A 21,124-nucleotide genomic window follows, 5' to 3' on the forward strand; every position below is an offset into this window, starting at 1 on the left:
GATCTTCTTATATGTATTTGCTTATTCACTTACTGCTTTTAAATTTGCGCAATCATAACTTTTGTTCACCTTAAAAGATTTCAGCATTTGCAGGCAGAAATTTATGCTTTTCTACTTCTCTATAATTAGACTGTAGTCTGTGTGGCTCCTCTAAGTATGTCCAAAGGATGCAGACACGATAATGGGCACAGCCAAGACAGGGCATAAACAATCCAAATGCCGCCAGGGATCAACATCAGCTGCACATTCTTTAGCTGTTATTTTTAAGTAAATAAAATTAACGTGAATACTGAAGTGTCTCTGTCTTTGAATGTGGATCTCCAATGTGGATGTGAAACTTTTATCCAGTGCCAAATAATGAAGTGGAAACTGGCTTCCCAAAATTGTTTTTACTTGTAAGATTTCAAGCAGATATATTTCCATGGTTGTTAAATATCAGTTTCTGGGCATTCTGCCATAATTTTGAGACAGCTGAGAAAAGTGATTTTTAAAGTGTGGTCCACAGCCTATTGGAAATCTTCAAAGGGCTTCTGGTTGGTTCATAAAGTCAATGAAAGGACAAATGACAGGAAACTGGGGGCACTTAAGTGTTTTTCTCAATTGCAGATTTAGATCTGCATTACAAGTCACAAAAGTAAACATGCTCTTCCCCTATAGCCTTAGTTTAATAATAAAAAAAAAAAACCTCAAATCGGATATAAAGGGGCTGATTAATTATGAGTAGCCACTTTAGTATTTTTTCCTTCAAAATATTCTGCAAACTGTACCAAAACCATCTGATGAAGTAGTAAAAACTTAAAATGCAGATTCCCGCTTCCCACCCAAATCTACCATATTGGATATGTTTGGGATGAGGCCAGGAATCTATATGTTTGACTAACATCCTAAGGACCAAGAACTTGGTGTCCATAAGTTATCCGCATCTGGATCCAGCCCCACTTGAGTCACAAAACATATTCCATGAAACTAAGAACATACTACTCCTCTGTTTGTGGACTGTTTTCTTGGCAATAACTTCTTTTATTCTTCCATTTATCTTTGTCATTGGTGAACTGAGCTACAGGTACAATTGTAAGATCAAATTTAAAGATGACCAAGAAAACCATGAAACTTCTGAGAAGTGGTATGAAGGATGAATGAGGAAGCATTCAAGCTTGTGTTTTTGTCAGTTTTGATGAACCAAAGTATTATTTTTAGATGGCAATAACAAAACTCGTTTCTGGTTGTAAAAATAATTATGAAGGCATTACAGTGGGGAAAAAAGTAATGATTATAAGCCTGAAACCCCCTATTTTGTCACTGAAACAATCGTTTCTGTAATGTAATGTTTATTGTGAGAAATTTAATAACACAACTCTAACAGAACAGATTGTACAGAAAGATTGTTCCCAAAGATTCCTAGGCCTTTATGGACTTAAAACGATGAGAAATATAGGGCCAGGAGAGGACACTGACCACAGATAAAGATTCTCTAGATTCTAGAGCTAGAGATTCTTTATCTAGAATCTCTAGATTCTGCAGATGGCCAGCTTTCTAGAGATTACTTCAATTTGGATAGCTAGAGTTTCTCATTCATAACAAATTAAGTTCAATTAGCACTGTAATAACCTACTGGGTATTTATAGTTGTAGGTTAACTACAAATGTTGTATTCCTTGGGATAAATAAGAGATGATATGGTTACTACAACTAGACAAAGGGCATGTATACACAACAGCTGAATTAAAATACAGCTATAAATGGAGCACATCCTCAACACCAGGAGAAAGTGATGGGTCCCCATGGGTTCTGCCTTGCTAGCATACCACAACCAGTGAGGGGAGAAGAGATGGCCAGTTTGAAAGGAATAACCCTGCATTTGAAAGACTGGACTGTATCCAGCACTGGTCTCAACGTGGGAGGGTCTCAAGGTGTGAGCTTCCAATTCTGGCCACTCTTGTGGTGTGAACATCTGAACTTCAAGTTGCCTCTGCCTTAGTGAGTCATGTCTGCAAGGAAGAGCAAGCTAGCCCCTAATAGAAGGAGAGTAAGACCTAGCCTGTGAGTTGCTAAGGGCTGGCTGTTTCTGTGTGAAACTTACTAGGCGCATCACTGCTATTTCATAAACGAGAACATTAGTAAGCCAAGTAAAACAGTGTATTTACCATGATTTAAAGAAGTCACAGAAAGAAGCCAAAGAGTAGATGTGAGGATTAAAGTCACATAGATAGAAATTACTGGGATGTGAGCCTCCTACAGGAGTCCATACTCTTCCCAATCTTGATGCTCTGTTCCCCCTTCCTCATCCCCCCAAATTTTTGGAGTTGATGTGAAAAGATAGCACATTCACAGGACATCCTCACCACCACCTCTTCCCACGTCAAAACGTTTGTCTACCTCAATTGCTACTACTTCCTTGTAGTCATCCTGCTCCATCCACTCCATCGGAAAAAAATCACTCTCTGCCTCTGCTTTGTTCCTAATAGGCTGTGCACCTCTTTTATAGCACACGTCCATTTCATGATTAACTTGTGCCTGTCTGCCCCCCTTCAGTAAACTCCTAAAGATAACATCCATGTTTGATGATCTTTGTACTGCCTGTAGCATCAGGCACATTATCTTACACAGAACCGGCATTTCATAATGTCGAGTCAACGGAATTTAAAGGAGTTCTAAAATGATCATAGAATTTTCAGAGTCAATACAGTTAGCCAGATAAAACAATGGATCTTTAGTCTGATTTTTTAACAATCACAGAAAATATCTCCCAAGTGGATGAGAGAGTTACCCCAATCTCAAAAGGGATCTAGCTAGATTGGAACTGACTACATGGTGCTGCTGGTATATTTAAATGCGTTTGCAAAGCATGACTCAAGAGTATCATCCTCTCCATCCTGAGAGCTCAGAATACATTACTTTATATTCATATACAGAGGCCATAACATCTTCTTACAATCACGGTCTTTTTTTACCCTTCTCCCATTTTGACTTATAGCTAGAAAGTGTTTGATGGAATAATTTAAGCTTAGATGAACAGTCTTAATTGATGTTTAATCTCCAAATGATCAGAGATCTATTCAAAGGCCTACTGTTCTGCCATATTTTATGGTGGGAATGCGTAACTAAACATCTGTCCATAAACAGACACGCTAAGTAAGGAAAATAGAAATAGATATATTTTGGAAACTTGATAAAACTCTATTTATATAGGGAAACATTTGAATAATACCATTATGGAGTCAACTTTACAATGGTCAAATCTTTTGATCCCTTCCCTCCGAGTTAGCTAAATACAGAGACTTCTATTCGAAGATACCCGTATAGAGGCAACACAGTTGGTTTCCATGCTATGGCCATCTGTGCATTATATGTATATACGAGGGTATAAAGCATACCTGTCCTGCATATAATCTACCTCTGGGGAAGTCCTATTTATGACTTTTCTCAAATGTACAGATCAGCTAGACAATTTAGAGGTTAATAGTGAGCAGTTGGTAATTTAGGAATGATTAACAGTATCTTCAGCTATAATTTCAAAATCTGAACACTGCTAGGATCTAGGGAGCAATTTTATTGGCCATTAAAATGTTCTTAAGCTGTAAAATAACATAAAGGCTCTACTGATGAGCAGAGCTATTAGTGGTCAGCTTAATTTTAAACGAATTTAAATATATTAATTTTCCTAACAAATATTTAATTATGTATGCTAATGACAGTAAAGTAATTCTGTGGACTGGAGTTATCTAAAGGTCATCAAAGCCTCAGGAGAATGGAAGAATTTTGACTGTGGCTACTTCTCATAAACTGGGGGTGAATTTATTTTTCTTAATACAAAAGGCCCGTTTTCTTGCTAGCCAAGCCACATGGTAAATTAGAAAATTTCAGTTCAGTTCAACAAATATTCATGAGGTGGCTTCTGCAAAAGGAGTCGGCATCACACCGTGGTTAACAGGGGGGCCTCAGGAGCTAAATGCTGGGCCAAATCCTTGTTTTACCACTTCATACCTGGGGGACTGCTCACTGCTAACATTACTTCACACTTCTGTGCCTCAGTTTCCACCTCTGTAAAATGGGCATGATAGTAATAATACCTATCTCATAGAACAAAATAAGTTTAAACAAAATCATGTGCATGAAGTTCTTTAAAAAGTCTTGATGCTGGAAGTGCTTAATTAATTGTACTAGTCAGGGATCTCCACAAAAACAGAACCAAGAGGATACATAAATTATATATAAAATGTATATAATATATATACCCCTATTATACATTATACTTAAGATATATATATTACATACAGATCTAGGTAGATGTGTATATATATATATCCATCACATACATTTATATATATATATATATATATATAACGTATGCACCTATTTTATATAAAATATGTATTTTCTATATATGGTGATTTATTATGAAGAACTGGCTCATAGTATCATGGAGGCCAAGTCCCATGATGTGCCATCTGCAAGCTGGAAACCCAATAAAGCCAGTAGCGTAATTCAGCACAAGTCCAAAGGCCTGAGAAACAGGGGAGCCAATGGTATAAATCCCAGTCTGAAGGTAAGAGGGTAAGATGTCCAGGAGGCTCGAAGGAAAAATTCCTCTTCTTCCACTTTTTGTTCTATGGAGGCTCTCAAGAGACTGACTGAGTGAAACCCACATGCTGGGAAGGATAAGCTACTTTTTGGGAGCCCATCATTCAGATGCTAATCTCATCCAGAAACACCTTCACAGACACACCCAGAAATCACGTTTAATCTGGGCACCCCGTGGCTAGTCGACATGTAAAATTAACCATCACAGGAAGGTCAGCTGCTATGTGCAAGGCACTGTGTTGGGGACTAGGATGCGGTGTGATTACAGCACAACTCCCTCCCATAAAACAAGGCAGCTCTACAAACATCGGGCAAGCAGCCATCATTTTGTCCTTTTCCATAATCCCAACTGGGAGCGTTCTGTCGTGGACAGCTAAGAGGTTGCAATGAGAGATGTTCATTGTATACTCCCCACATATCTCATCTGCATGGTGCCAGAGTTATTTAAAAATAGAGAGAGTTTGAGAAAAAGAGCTAACTTGAATGAAAGCCCAAAGAGAAATAATTTCCCTTCTGTTGGTGCCCACCAGCTCTCCAGACAGAGACATTCCCTGGGCATTGTCTTTGCTGGTCTGCTGTTATAATTGGTTTCCAAGTGATGTTGATCCCTCACCAGAAAGTGGCTAGAAAACATGAATTCAATTCTAGTTCCTTTCCCCTTGAGATAAAATTTAAATTTCTAAGTTGAAATTTAAAAGATCAATAGACAGTTCCAGGCCAGCATACCCTCTCATTTCAAAAAGGCTCTTTTTAGTTTTAAGAAGCAGACAGCTTAGGTGAGTGGACCCTATCATTTTCAGAGGGATAATGTGGATTTCAATAGAGTCATGGGGTGGTGGGGGGAGGCTACAGCAAGCCCAGATAGAGGGTAAGCATCCAGCGTTACTTGGGAATCTTCAGAAATTCTGCTTGCTTCCCTCTATCACTCAACATTTCTTCCCTCGGTAAGAGAAATCCAAATGTAATTGGCTTAAGCAAACAAAAGGAACCTTTCGTTTCACATTAAAGCAAAAAACAACATTCTGATGTAAATTGAATTTAGGGACAGCTAGATCCCAGTTCAATACATATCATTAGAGTTTCATCTTCACATGTGATGGGCATGCCGCTCCCTAGCAACCCAAGCGTCCCGCCCTGCCAGCTGGGTAACCCATGTAGGAAGCCAGCATGAGCACCCCTCCACCTGCACCGTGGCTCTCCTCCTGGGCCACGGACCCAACCCTGCACTAACCTCTTGGTCCAGGAGGCTGAAGTACAGGTCATCTGCCTGTGCTGAGAGCAACACTGGGGTGAGCCAGATCAAAGCACAAGTCTGCAGACGCGGGACCCAGGTCTGGACCTCAGTCCTACCCCTCACTAGTGTGACATCTGGTAAGTCGTTCAGCCAATCTCTCAGTAACCCCATCTGAAGAATGGAGGCAATCAGTTGCACCTATGTCGTCATTTTGTTGCACAAGTAACTGAGCTAATACACGGAAGGCATTTACAACAGAGCCAGATGCCTAGTAACGACTGGCTCAGCCAACAGGAGCAGTGCAGCCTACTAGGAGGAAGAGGAGGGCAAGGAGGAGGAGGAGGAATCAGCCAGGAGAGCCCTACCAAAGGCACATGGAAGAGAAGAGGGGGAGTCTGAAAAAGCAATCAGTTCCTGGCAAAACAAATAAGCCAACAAAAAAGCTCCCCAGACTAGCAGGTACTTGTCCCTGGCCCCTCCATCAAGCTCTACCATCTGCTCTGTTCCCTGATAGACTCCCACCTAGTCTGGGTGCTAGAAAGAGAGTACCTGTAGTGAGTTCATCTTCGTGGATGTCCTGCCTGGCTGACATAAACATAAATGTGGAGCTTCTCTGCTTTTAAAAACAAAGCACTCTGGCATGGTCAAGGTACAGTTCAAGGCTCCCCCCAGCATCTTCCCATCTGTACATCGGGTGGGTAGGTGCGGGACAACAGCAATCATGCTACACTTGAGCGTGCTGGAGGGTGAAAAACCAAACCAAACCAAACCACGCCCAGGTCAGACATGCGTTGAAAAAAAAAAAATGATGCTACTCCCTAAAACTTCTTCCCTGCAGAAAATGGATGGCACAGTAGGCATCTCGTGCAGGCAGGGAGAAAGGAGATGGAAGAGGCAAGGAAGCAAGGGAGGAAAGAGGGCAGCAAAATAAGTCCCCTCGACTGCCTGTTGGGCGGAGTGAGCCCAGCAGGGGCTGTGTGCGCGCAGGGCTGGGGGTGTTCTCGGCTGTGCCGAGCTGATTATAGAAGATGAAAGGGCTTGGCAATTTATTTCATCTCACACTGAACACTGCTGACAACTGAAAGTGAGGACAGAGGGATTCATTTGTCCAACTTCTGTTTTAAAAAGCAGACTTCAAATGATACCGCAGAGAAAAAGGAGGAGATGCCAAAGTGTAATAAAAATGTCGATTTCTTTTCTTTTCTTATCTCTTTTTTTAAATACACGAGCTGCAGCCTTGTGCTTTGTAGATGGGCTTGGAAGGCGAAGGGGTTGGCTCTTCGTGGTGCTTATCAATTCCAGGGAAGGAAACGTATGTCCGCAGGATCAATTACTCATCAGACGGGGCAGCCCTCCCCTCCTTGGTCCCAAGTGCTCACGTGCCTTCAAGCCTCGCGTCCAAAGATAAGTGAGGATGATAAAAATCCAACCCTGCAGTGTTTAAAAGCTGCTCGGAAAACTGACCGTGGAAAAGATTTCGTGCAGGATCTTTAAGCGAATCAACAGACACTGGGTGACAGAGAATATATTTTAAATTTTATCATCCTGGTCTGTTAACATTAACTTCGCCAATCTAGACGTGCCACGTGCATCTATATTGTTGTGTGCGCTTGGAATTTTGGGAGAAAATGTTCTACTTCCTTTTAAAGAAAATGTGGTATTATTTTTCATAAACATTTAGTGTTTGAGAATAAAGGAATATTTCTCATTTCAAAGACTCACATAAATTATTCTGAAATCTAATCTACCTGGCAAAGTGGTCTTATCCCAAAAGATTTATAAAGATGGGTGATATCCCATACTGGCAGCACATTAGTTATTAATGATTAAACACAAATACATATCCAAATTTTAAGGACAAAGATAAAGAAATACATTCTGCCCATAATCATTAATATTAAACTCAACTATCAGTAACAGGAACACATCATTCTTAAGCAATTCAGTTAAGTCACTGATTCTTTGTGATTTTTATTAGAAATTTGGTTATTTTCACTGTGTATTCGATGTAGGGTTTGGTTTTTTATTGTTGGTGGTGGTGTTTTTTTTTTGTTTTTTGAAAGAAAGCAGCACATGAACACAAACGGAAAAGACTGTGGCTGACAAAAATTCACTGAGTCCCTTAGCCACTTGAAAGTATAAATTCAGGAGTTCATTTTTCAACAAATATTTTTGGAACACCTGCTGTGTGCCAGGCACTGTTTTAGGGACTAAGAATAACAGCTTTTACGAAGAGCTTTGGCTGTTAGGGAGGGCCACTGTGGGAGGCTGCGTTGATTTATCCAGCCCTGCCCTGGGGGTGGGGGGGGCACTGTTCACCTAAAACCACAAAGCAAAGGGACCCCCTGGAGTTGTGCAGTGCATAACCCTGCTTCTAGTACAATAGAGGGAGACAGAAAATGTGCAAGCAAGCCAAGAAACCAATTAGGGAAGAGCTGTGAGTTTCATAAACATAACAATACAGGTAATAATACAGGTAACATTATAAAAAATGACTGGAAGGAGAAAGAGGGGCCATAACACCAGGATTTCAGAGAAGGTTTCACGCACACACACACACACAATCCTGCCATCTGCAACAACATGGATGAACCTGGAAGACATTATGCTGAGTGAAATAAACCAGACACAGAAAGGCAAATACTTCATGATCTCACTTATATGTTAAATCTAAAAAAGTCAAACTCATAAAAGCACAGAGTAGAATGGTGGCTGCCAGGGCCTGAGAGGTGGGGGAAATGAGGAGACGTCCGTCAGAGAATAAACTTTCAGTTATGGGGGGTGAGTAACTGCTGGGGACCTAAGGTACAGCATGGTAACTGTAGCAAACAATACTCTGTTGTATACCTGAAATTTGCTAAGACAGTTGATCTTCAGTGTTCTCACCACATACACACACACAATAACTATGTAAGGTGTTGGATATGTTAAATCACCTTGATTGAGGTGCTGATTGCCAAAATGTATACATATCTCAAAATATCACATTGTATACCTTAAATATTTGGTGTTTATTTATTAATTATACTTCAATAAAGTGGAGAAAAAAATAAAAAGAAGTCCCATTTAAACTGAGATTCAGGGATTAGAAGGATCCAGCCTTGTGGATGGTTTATCTGAGGAAGAATGTTCTAAGTACCAAAACACAAGAGTTTGTCAGTCCCTGGGGGTCAGAGAGAATATATGAGGAACTGGAGTGGTGAACAAGGGGAGAGAGGCAGAAGCAAGGTCAGGGTACAGAAAGGGGCCATTCTTGGGGTGCTTTGGTGGCTCTGTCAGTTAAGCATCCAACCCTTGATTTCGGCTCAGGGTTGTGAGCTTGAGCCCCATGTCAGACTCTGTGCTGGGCATGGAGCCTGCTTAAGATTCTCTCTCCCTCTGCCTCTCCCCACCCTTAAAAAAATGAATGAAAGAATGAAAGAATGAAAGAATGAAAGAATGAAAGAATGAAAGAAAGAAAGAAAGAAAGAAAGAAAGAAAGAAAGAAAGAAAGAAAGAGAAAGAAAAAGAAAAAGAAAATAAAGAAACAGAAAATAAAGAAAAAGAAAATAAAGAAAGGGGCCATTCTTCAGAGGGGCTGATGAGTTTGAAATTTTTCTAGGAGCAAAGGAAATAGTCTCTGAAGAGTTTCTTCTATTCAAGACATTGATGCTGGTGTGGCCAATAGCATGAAAGTATCATGGTAATGAAGGTCTTGGTCCCATTCTGAATGATTCAGAGCATTGGATGAAGGAATTTTGAGGTAAGAAGAGCTAGGTATAGAGCTAAATTATCATTACGTGGGGAGTATTGTCCTGAAGTTCTAATCGTAAAGTCATAATGATCCAAATCTTACAGAAGCAAAACTCAAGCCAGGGGCACTATGGATTTGTCTGGCTGATTAATTATTTTTCAAATACACTTGGACGCTAAACTGTACATTTTTTCTCTGTTGCAATGAATGGTCTTTAAATGAAACAGCAGACTGAACATACTCAGAAAAGTGTCTGTTACAAGAGCTGGTCCAGGCACCAGCAGGTTCTGAGAAAGCCGACACCCTTGGCTTCACTTACATATAGCTTAAAATTGAGTATAATATTGAGTGTGATACTGAGTACTGAGTATGTTCAGTAATATTCCCAGATTATATACAGCCTGATATAGTAGGTTTATTCTGTATACCAAATCATATACAAAATGTAATCGCTTTTCTATACACACTAAAATTATTAGAAAGATCATAGGTATCGGAGTAGGTAAAACACAAAAAATCTTAAACCTACTCTAAAAGAAAGTCGTTAATAAAACTTTGAATGAAGAAATGAACGCCCAAACTTCCATTAATTGCCATTCCATAAAAATATGCTATTTAGTTGGAATAGTTTGAATGTCTCTCTCTTTTTAAGATTTTATTTATTTATTTGAGAGTGTGCAAAAGCGAGAGTGATCACAGAGGAAGAAGCAGACTGGCCGCTGAGTGGAGAGCCCAATGATCATGACCCGAGCCAAAGGCAGATGCTTAACGGACTGAGCCACTCGGGTGCCCTGTCTCTTCATTTTTATGACAAAATTTAAGTCTCTCTGATGGAAGGGATGCATGATACTTTATCACATTTTACTAATAAAGAAAAAAATTATTAAAATGATGCCTTAACATTAGCAACTGCAATCTAGTATATAATATATTGGGCATTATCATAGATATACTCAGTTTGGGGCAGAGATTTCATTTCCATAGGAATAGCCCAGGAGCAGTAAGGACTGCTGTAGAGTGTTTTGATAAAGGCTCTCATAAAATACACTTTCTTAAATTTGCCTTCACCAAAGAGTAAAATCACAGGGAAATGCTTTAAAAATATGACCAAAGATAGGACTTCTGGCTAACCAGAAATGTGAAAAATAAATCTCTGACTCAAGCACACAAGAGTATCAACAAACAAGGATGACAGTTGGGCAGTGTCCCTGGTAAGTTTTCCTTCCCTGCCTTTTTCCTTCTCCTGATGTACAAATTACATACAGTGAAATGCATCTATCTTAAGAATACAGTCGAATGCATGCTGTCAAATGTGCGCACCCTATAAACAGCAACCACACTGCAGAAACTTCCCTCAGGGCCCTTCCCAATTCATGGCTTCACCCTTCTGCTAGAGGCAATCACCCTTTGGCACCACACCTTAATTCTACCAGCTCCTAATAATTCATTAAAGAGAATTGTATTACTTAGCAATAAATAACAAACTACCGATAGATACAACAACACGGATCAACCGCCAAAAAATTATGAGTAAAAGAAAAAAATCAAAAAAGTAGTACATACCATGTATGTAAAATTCTAGAAAATGTAAGCTCACCTTTAGTGACAGAACAGATCACTAGTTGCCTGGAACCAGGGAGAGGGACAAGCAAGAGGAATTACAAATGGGCAGAAGTCAATTTGGATGGGTATCTTCATCTATCAAAACTTACTGAATTGTATACTTAAAATATACGGGGTTTTTTGGTCAATTATATCTCAATAAAATTTAAAACCCACTTTCAAATGGCAAATCAGTTTGCTAGATAAGAAAAGTTCACCCTGTAAATTATATTGAGCTTTTATGTTCAATAAATAAAGCTTTCATAATTTTTTTTTTAATTTGGAAAATGTTTCACCATTTTTTCTCCAAATACTCTTCTCTAATGCAATCTACCCCTGCCATCCTATGATAGGATTCCAATTCCAGGTATGTCTGATGTCTTGATATTGTCCTATAATAAAGAGGTCAGTGGCTCTTTTCACCTTTTTTCCCCTCTGGGCTTTGTTTTGGCTTATTTCTACTGACCTATCTGCAAGTTCACAGATCTCTTCTCATCATCCAATCTGTTTTTGAGACCTCCAGTGAATTTTTCATCTCATTTCTCAAATTTCCACTTGACATCAACTTTTTGCAATTCCCATTTGTCTACTCTAAACTCTGTGTTCAGATTATATCCATCCTTACATTTTTAAAAATATTTACAGTATTCTCCTAAATTCATTTTGACTAGAAGACTCTGGCAAAATTTTCTTTCAGTTCAAATTATAAAACAATTGTGATGCGTATCATTTTAACCTGAATAGATGATTCCCTTATTCTATGATCTACTACTCAAAGCACAAACACTGTACTCTTTATACCCAAAGCCTCTCCATCCTGTTTATCCAATAGTTTGGACACATATAAGGTTCTGATAAAAACCCCAAGTATTCAACTGAACACCAGAAGGGCTACAGTCTAAGAGAGAAATTAAACTAGAAATAGACCGTCTTCAACATCACTACTTATTAGCGAAATCCAAATTAAAACCACAGTGAGATACTACCTTGCGCCTTATTAGAATGGCCATCATCAAGAAAATAAGAGATAAATGCTGGCATGGATGTGGTGAAAAGGGAACCCTTATACACTGTGTATACTGTTATGACAATGTAAATTTGTACAGCCACTACAGGGGAAAACAATATGGAGGATATTCTAAAGATGAAAAAGAACTACCATATGGTCTAGAAATTCCATGGGAATATATCCGAAGGAAATGAAAACACTAACTCGAAAAGAGTCTTTCACCCCCATGTTCATAGCAGTATTATTTACAATAGCCAAGACATGGAAACAACCTGAGTGTCCATCAATGGATGGATAAACTGTGATCCATACACACACACACACACACACACAGAATATTATTCACCCATAAAAAAAAAAAAAAAAAAGGAAATCCTACCATTTGTGACAACATGGATAGACATTGAAGTCATTATGCTAAGTGAAATAAGTCAGACAAAAAAGGCAAATACTGTATGATCTCACTTATACAAAATCTTTAAAAAAGAAAAAGAAACAGAACAGATCAGACTTGTGGTTACTAAAGATGGAGGACAGGGGGGATTGGAGGAAGGTGGGAGGGTGATCAAAAGGTACAAACTTGCAGTTTTAAGATAAACAAGTACTATGGGTATAGCATTTAACAGGATGACTACAGCTAATGCAGGAGAGTTAAGAGGAAATCTTAAGAGCTCCTATTAACAAGGATTTTTTCTTTATTTCTTATTTTCTTTCTTTTCCGAAGGAAGATAAATGTTAACTGAATCTATTGTGCTAATCATTTCATAATATTTGTAAATCAAACCATCAGCTGTATGCCTTAAATTTATGCACTGATGTAGGTCAATTATTTCTCAGTAAAACTGGGGAAAAAAACTACTAAAAAAAAAAAAAAGAAAGAAAAAAGAAATCGACCAGCCTTACAAAGAATGAAACCCAGCTGTGAATCAGCTCAATCTGTTTGGATTAAAGTAATCCATGCCTACTCTAATTGCCTGCCAGAAGGTAAAGAAATCCTCTTTAGAGAAAGATAACATTTTTTTCCAGAACCTCTGTAATTTTTATACATAATTTCCATAATTCAATAAAAAATTTCCCAGGTATACAAAATAAAGGATGAGAGGGGCGCCTGGGTGGCTCAGTCCTTAAGCGTCTGCCTTCGGCTTGGGTCATGGTCCCAGGGCCCTGGGATCGAGTCCCGCATCGGGCTCCCTGCTCTGCGGGAAGCCTGCTTCTCCCTCTCCCACTCCCCCTGCTTGTGTTCCCTCTCTCGCTGTGTCTCTCTCTGTAAAATAAATAAATAAAATCTTTAAAATAAATAAATAAATAAATAAATAAATAAATAAATAAATAAATAAATAAATAAATAAATAAATAAAGGATGAGGAAAAAAAGGCAATGAAAACTGATGCACAGGTGACCCAGATACTGGTTTTCAGAAATAGATTTTAACCGTGATTAGTGTATCACAAGTGATGGCAAGATGGAAAAATTGACCAGAAAAACTGGAATTTTATATCAAAAGAAAAAGGAAATTCTAAAACTTAGACTAAAAAACAGTAATATCGGGAATGCCACCGAGGCCACCCCTCACCCACCAGAAGAGGTAAAATTAAAACTACTCACAGCAGGTGGTGGTGGCAGCGGCTGAGGTTTCTGCAGGGATGGGAGCGGCAGGCGGGCGGAGCCTCGGTGGGCACCCCTTGTCCCCCCTGCGAGCGTTTCCGCCCAGTCCGCGGGCGTGAGCCCGGATCCGGGCTGGAGGCAGGGTCCCAGTTCACAGATGCTCACCCTGCTGGGGACACCGAGGAGGAGGAGCAACTCAGCTGCATGGCTCCGAGTTCAAGTTCATGGACTTCACCCTTCCTAGCCAGACGCAGATGTTCCCAGGTCCAGAGGTGGCTGCACAGTGCCTCCCGCGCACACGGCCGGCGCAGTGACCCTGACAGTTCCAGGGCAGACCGGGGCACTCAGGGCATCCTGGGTCACAGGTGTGGTCAAGACTAGCCAGTTGTTTACCGAGTTGAACTTCGAAGAGGTAGATGCCTACTATTCCCGGGATTTCCCAGCGCCTGCCTGCAGTGACTGCAGAATGCTACTGTAATACCAGCAAGAAGTGGGTGTGTAACCCCCACTACAGACACACTGTAAATCACCTCCTGAGGTGCAAAGAGGCGACTTGCCACAAGGATGGGCTTCTCTGGGAACCGGCTCTGGAGGGTTACCGTGGCTCCCACAATGTCTTCCTCCACCGCTTCATTACTGCCAAGGCCAACTGGGTCGTGGTGCTGCTGTCTGGACTGCCCTGCGCCCGTCAGAAAAGCCTCAAGTACATCAACGGGGACACCTGGGAGCGGCAGCCCCTGATCTAGAACCGCTGCTTCGGGTGCTGACTAGTCAAGATCCCTTCTGAGCAGGTGCAGCTGTGGGCTGGGCCCATCACCACTCCGCAGATCAATCAACAACTCGGAAGTGCTGCGGACAGGAAAATCCTTCCACCAGCTTGGAGGAACCAGAGAAGCTGGAGGTGGAGAAGGGCCACAGAGCATCCTCCTGCCATAGAATGCTTACCAGCACTGGAACAAAGTTGGGCCCCTTGTCTAGGTGCCGGCCAACTACGATGAGAAACCAAAAAAGAGTGCCAGTCTCAGCATAACATCACGGTCAGCTGGGACCTAGTCCTTAACAAGAAGACAAATGCCTACTTCGCCCAAGACTGAATATCAGTCCTCTGGTGATGAGGATTTAGTCATAATTCGGTTGAGATATGCAGCTTAGTCAAGGGAACAAGATATGCCTGCCTACAAAGGAAACGTGGTTGGCATCCCCTGTGGAAAGCGATCAGCCACGTCATCCAGGTCCCTGTTAACTGTGGTGATGACATCACCACTGAGCTGCAGAGCAGTTTGGGCAGGCCTGTGGAAGGAGATCATAACTTGCAGGTGGATTTCAGATGGGAGTCAACCTCATTCGACAGGATGCAGAGCGTGCTGAAAATGTTTGCCCTGGAGGAGACCTCCACGTGGGGCTAAATCAGCCACCAGCTGGAGGACATTATCATCAGATCTCAGCTGCCCAAGAACTTCACGGCAAAAGGACTCCCCAGCCGGAACCACTCTTCAGGTTTGTACCATAAAGACCGCACAGCAAAGATCGATGAGCCTGATCCAAGAACCAGGAGGCACCAGGAAGATGGTTACCTTGGCCACCAGCAGCTGCTATACCTGGCTGGGCAAAGCAGTGCACCCCTGCTTATCTGTGCTCCAAGTAATATAGTCATTAATCTGCTGACCGAGAAGATCTACCAGACCAGGCTGAGAGTCATGCTGTTCTGCATCAGGACTCAGTATCATTTCTGTCCCTGCACAACCAGAGCAGGAACATGGACAGCAGGCTGGGCTCCAGAAGCTGTAGCAACTGAACGAGGAGACTGGGGAGCTGTTTGTTGTCTGCAGAAGAGAAGCCGTACCCGATGCTAAAGCTCACCATGGAGAGTGAGCTGCTCATGAACACAGATGTATGTGGAAGTCTGGGCAACTGAGGCCCATTTTAACTGAGGCAAGCACCCGGGCCACTGAGCTAGAGTGCATGGTCCCCATGGTCCTCGGACTCAACCAGCTCATCTTCATGGGTGACCACTGCCTGCTGGGCTCCATGGTGATGTGCAAAATGGCAGATGAGGTTGGGCTATCCCAGTCACTCTTCATGAAGCTCGTGATGCTGGGTGTCTGTCCCATCCACCTCATCCACCTCCAGGTCCAACATGATGCACCCTACCCTCAGCATCTTCCCGTCCGTCATCTACCAAGTCTCTCTTCAGAAAGGCATCACTGCAGCAGATCTTAGGAAGAAGGGATTTGACTTCCAGTGACCTCAACCTGATAAACTGATGCTCTAGGTGACCCAGAGCCCAGAGGAGATTGCAAGCTCAAGCACCTCCTCCCTGAACAGGAAGGAAGCTACACATATGGAGTAGATCAACACAAAGCTGCTGAAGGAACGTGCCAAGCCAGATCAGATTGGCATCATCATGCCCTTAATCAAGGCCAATGCTCCAACCTAATGCAACTCATGTAGTTCAGCGACTCCCTCCACACCAAGCTCTACCAGGAGGGAGAGTTCGCCCACATGGACACATTCCAGGGCAAGACAAGGACTTTATCTTACTCTCCTGCATGTGGGCTAACAAGCAACAAGGCATTGGATTTTTAAACAACCCCAGGCAGCTTACATGACCCTGACCAAAGCATGATATGAGGTCATTATCATAGGCAACTCAAAGGCCCTGTCCTCACAGCTGCTCTGGAACCACCTGCTGAACTACTACTAAGAACAGAAGTTGCTGGTAGAAGGGCCCCTGAACAATGTGGGAGAGCCCCACGCAGTTCAGCAAGCCCTGGTAGCTGGTCACCACCCTCTACCCAGGAATCATGTATGACCCCAGGAGGCTATGATCCCAGGATCAGTCTATGAGCAGAAGAGCCAGAGCTGGCCCTGGAACATGAACTTGCAGACCCAGACCAGATGGGCATGACTGGTGCCATCCCCAGCCATGTGGCTGCCATGAACATTCCCCTCCAACTTCAACCTGGTTATGCCCCCCATGCTCCCACTGGGGTATTTTGGACAAACAGACCCTGGGAACCCCCAAAGGCAAGACTGGTCCAGAAGAACAGCTTTGGGCTTCCTGGGCTCAGCCAGAGGAATCTTCCCAGCAGCCAGGCCAACCAGGAGGTGGCATGTCAGCTGTTCTCACAGGACGCCCTGGTTCAGGGCTGTATCTTCAGGAGCCAGCCCTCCCAGCGGAGCAGCCTGAGCTGTCCCGGGACAGTTACCTTGGTGATGAGTTGAAGTCACACATCGACGGGGCACTGTTGCAAGACGACTCCTATCAGCACAGTGGAGTGATGAAGCTGTCCCAATACTAGAGGGGGACTTTGTTGGTCAGTATCTTATTCTGAGTAATAAAAAATAAAATAAATAAATGGATACCTGTTTTCCGCTGCTAAAACTGAAGGACCACTGTCAGCAACAGGAGCAGAGGAACACCTGAGGGACAGAGGAGCCGACACAGAGGGAGTGCCCACCACTGGCCAGCAGGGCAAGGAGAAGGGAGACTGAAGGCAGAACCTGAGCGGAGGAGACCCAGCCAGGAGCCCTCCACCAGCCACTCAACACGGATGTCCCATGCCAACGCCACCACACCTGAGTCTGTGACTGGGGTGGAGGGAGGGAGACCCTCATCTCAGACTAGGCCTTTCCTCCGTTCTATTCTTTCTTTTCTTTGATTGAAAGGGGACTAGGTTTTAGAAGAAACTCCTTGCTGGTGGCTCCCTGTGGGTGGCCAGGCTCCATGCTGGCTCGCTGCTTGCGTTCTAAGAGGGTTTTCATTTAAAGCAAATACAGTGTTTCGGGTTTTTCTGTTTTTTAAAGATTCTTTCAAAGGAGGACTGGAAAATATTCTTACTGAGCTTGTCTGTCACATCTTGGTGGTGGATCTGGGAGATGCCAGAAGCTTCCATAAATGGAGTTTAAACAAGCCAACCCAACTGGAGATTAGGATCCATACCTGTGATAAGATCTGGAGAAAGATTTCTGCTTTCAGTTTGAGCTGCCCATGGGTCTTCCTACATTCAAGGTGGTGAGGGAGCACACTTCCAGGCTGGGCGGCTCCCCAATCTCCCCTGCACTCTGAGAAGAAAAGTGCTTGCTTACCATGTGCGGTGGCCTCACCCCCCTACCGCAAAGGGTCTTGTTGAGAGTGGCCTTGAGGCCAGAGAGCAAGAAGGTGGCTGTTCTCTGGCTAATGGCTTCTTCTCAGATTCCTTCCCAAGGATTTGGTGGAAGACAACAGCCAAGAAGGCCCATCCCCATCCCCATGGAGATGCTCACAAACCTGTGACCTCTTAGACAAGCTGAGCTCCCCACCCCTCCATTTTCTCCAAAGCCACCCCTAAGTTTAAAGCCCTTCTACCTGGAAGCACAGGGTCAGTGAGGTGGGGGTTGTTTCTGATTTTGGGAGGAAAAGGAGTAAGTATCAGAAATAAGTTGGTTCTGGAGCACCTGGGTGGCTCAGTCAGTTAAGCATCCAACTCTTGGTTTTGGCTCAGGGCTTGATCTCAGGGTTGTAAGACTGAGCCCCATATTGAGCTCTGCACTTAGTGCAAGGTGACAGAGACACACAAGCCACTTTCCTACTAGCCAGGGCTTGTATTTATTGCCACTGCTATAAGGTTCTTGGTTCCCCCTTTTTTGGTAAGCTGCATAGAGACATAGAATTTGGATAGGTTTCCACTATCACCCATTGTGTGAGGCATCCCCTGGTGATGGCCATGCCCCCTATCTTATTCCACTATGCCATTCTTTAGAATGTTTTGCCTCCACTTTGTGCTATTTGCTTTGTTCTCCCCCTTCCTAGCAGCAGTTACTCTGAGTTTTCCAAACCAAGGAGGATCTGTACCAAGGCAACTTCTAATTTTTGGTCCATTTGTCTTAAGCTCTTTTAACACCAATAAAATCTTAATAAATAAACAAAACCTCATAAAACAATAACAATGTTGTAAGTGGCAGTGACAAAGTAGAGCAACCAAAATTGTTACACGTTGTTAGTATACAAAATGGTACAAAATCTTTGGGGAAAGATTTGACAGGTTTTTTATAAAACTAAATAATATATTTTTCCTATGAACCTGCAATTCCACACCTAAGTATTTAACTAAGACAAATGAGTACAATCACAAAAAGACTTGAACAAGGGTATTTATAGCAGCTTTGTCATATCTCAAAACTGCAATGAGTTTAGTTGTCTGTCAATGGCACAAATTAAAAATAAACTATAAAATATCCATACAATGGAATACTATTCAATGATATTACTGTTACGGGTTGAATTATATCCTCCAAAAAAGATATGTTGAAATCCTTAGCTCCCATACCTTAGAATTTCACCCTACTTGGAAATGGGATTTTTATGGAGATAATCAAGTTAAAAACAAAGTTAATGACCAATATGACTGGTGTCTTTATGAAAGGAGGAAAAATTTGGATCAAAGACAAACACAATGGGAAGACGGTATAAAGATGCAAAGGGAGAAGATAGTCATGTGATTATAGTGATGCATCTACAAGCCAAGGAATGCCAAAGGTGGCTGGCAAACACCAAACGCTAAAAGAGGCAAGAAGGATTCTTCCCTAGAGCTATCAGAGAGCATGGCCCTGCCAATGCCTTGATTTCAGACTTCTGGTCTCCAAAACTCTTGAGACAATAAACTTCCATTGTTTCAAGCCCCTCAATTTGTGGTGCTTTTTCTGTCCACTCTAAGAAATTAATATAACTGCTAATACAATTTAACCCAAAAAGATGATACATGTAAATAGATAGATGAACCTCAAAAGCATCATGTTAAGTAAAAATGCCTTACATGAAGGATATATACTGTAGAATTCACTTTATAGAAAGCTCTAGAACAGGCAATTCTATGGTGGAAAAAAAAAAACAACAGTGCTTGCTTATGAGTGTGGAAGTTGGGATTGACTGGGAAGGGGTATGAGGAAACTTTCTGAGGTGATGATAATGTTCTATATCTTGATGGGGGTTGGTTAACACAAGTGTTTGCATTTATCAAAACTCAGCAAATGAATACTAACAATTTATGTGTTTCATTGTATGTAAATTCTACCTCCAACAAAATACACACGAAAACAAATGCTGAACTCTAGCTAATGGTGTATGTGCTGAGGTATTTAGAAGGAAGTATCTTGATGTCTGAATTTTAATTTGAAATGCATTAAAGAGTAAGATGGGTTGATGAATGGATACAGAAATGGGTAGGTAGATATGTGATAATGCAAGTATAATATTAATGATAGAATATAGTTGATGGATATATGAGTGTTCAATGTAAAATTCCTTCCATTCTTTTGTGTGTTTGAGTGTTTCCATAACACAATGTTAAAGAAAAAAAGAATGTAATGTAGGAATTCACCAGCAAATTAGACATAGCTAAAGAGAGGTCTAGTCAGGCTGAAGAATTAAGAACTGAAAATAGAGAAAGGTATGTAAGTGATAGTAGAATCAGTGCTAAAGACTAGCATAAATATAACTGGAATTTTAGAAGGGAAGGAGAAAGAGAAGGGACTAGAAGTATTTTTTTTAAGAACTCAGAATTTTTCCAAGCAGATGAAAGACTTCAAGCCACATATTCAGTTAATGTAGTGAGCTACAAGCATTTCCTTTGAATACAAAGAAAAACATAAATTGTTGAAAAATGAAGACAGAAACCTCTGCAAGCATTCAGAGGAACAGCTGTAGGACTGAGAGGTCACTTCTCAATGGAATGACATCTTTTAAGTGAGGCATATGGATAGAGCTAGCATTTCTTAGGCCAAACCCTTCACAAACATTATCCCATGTAATCCTCATATCCCCCCCAGCCCCCAAATTGGGTTGAATTAATATCCCCATTTTCATAAAATGAAATTGAGGCTTGAAAAAGTTAATGATGTACCTGAATGCAGACAGCTAGCCGCTGGTAAAGATTTCAATTTAGCTGTGACAGACTCCAAACATGTTCATCATATGTATTATGCTCCCTCCTGTATAATAAATGTTCTGCTTTTTTTTCTTCATTCCTGTGCATCTGCCTAGGCTCCCAGTCTCGACATTCCCTGATTTGGCAATCCCCCTGCCAAGTCTTGTAGCAATTATGACAATATGCTTGGGGTTAATATTGAAAAAGGAAAGAGAGAAAGAGAAACAGAATGTAATTGAACATCCATATCTAATATTAGATAACAAGGCTACAGATTACATTATTGTATGGTATTGGAGCACTGACTGTAGAGAGAATACATTTAATTGGCACCTTTTCTTTGAATACAGTATATCAAGTCCCCCTTTTGACACTATATTAGATGACTGAAATGCTACTTTGTGTCTTGTTAACACTGGATTATAAAGTGTATATTATTATAGAAAATTGACAAGG

The 21,124-nt window shown here is 41.7% G+C and overlaps 1 pseudogene; it reads left to right on the forward strand.

Moving 5' to 3' along the window:
• The first annotated feature begins 4,419 nt into the window (after positions 1 to 4,419).
• On the forward strand, positions 4,420 to 17,065 carry LOC123854062 (regulator of nonsense transcripts 1-like; annotated as a pseudogene).
• Positions 17,066 to 21,124: the final 4,059 nt, after the last annotated feature.

This window comes from Mirounga angustirostris, unplaced genomic scaffold (assembly GCF_029215605.1).
Source record: "Mirounga angustirostris isolate CCGP_5_RB_7025 unplaced genomic scaffold, mMirAng1.0.hap1 SCAF_7, whole genome shotgun sequence".
NCBI lineage: Eukaryota > Metazoa > Chordata > Mammalia > Carnivora > Phocidae > Mirounga > Mirounga angustirostris.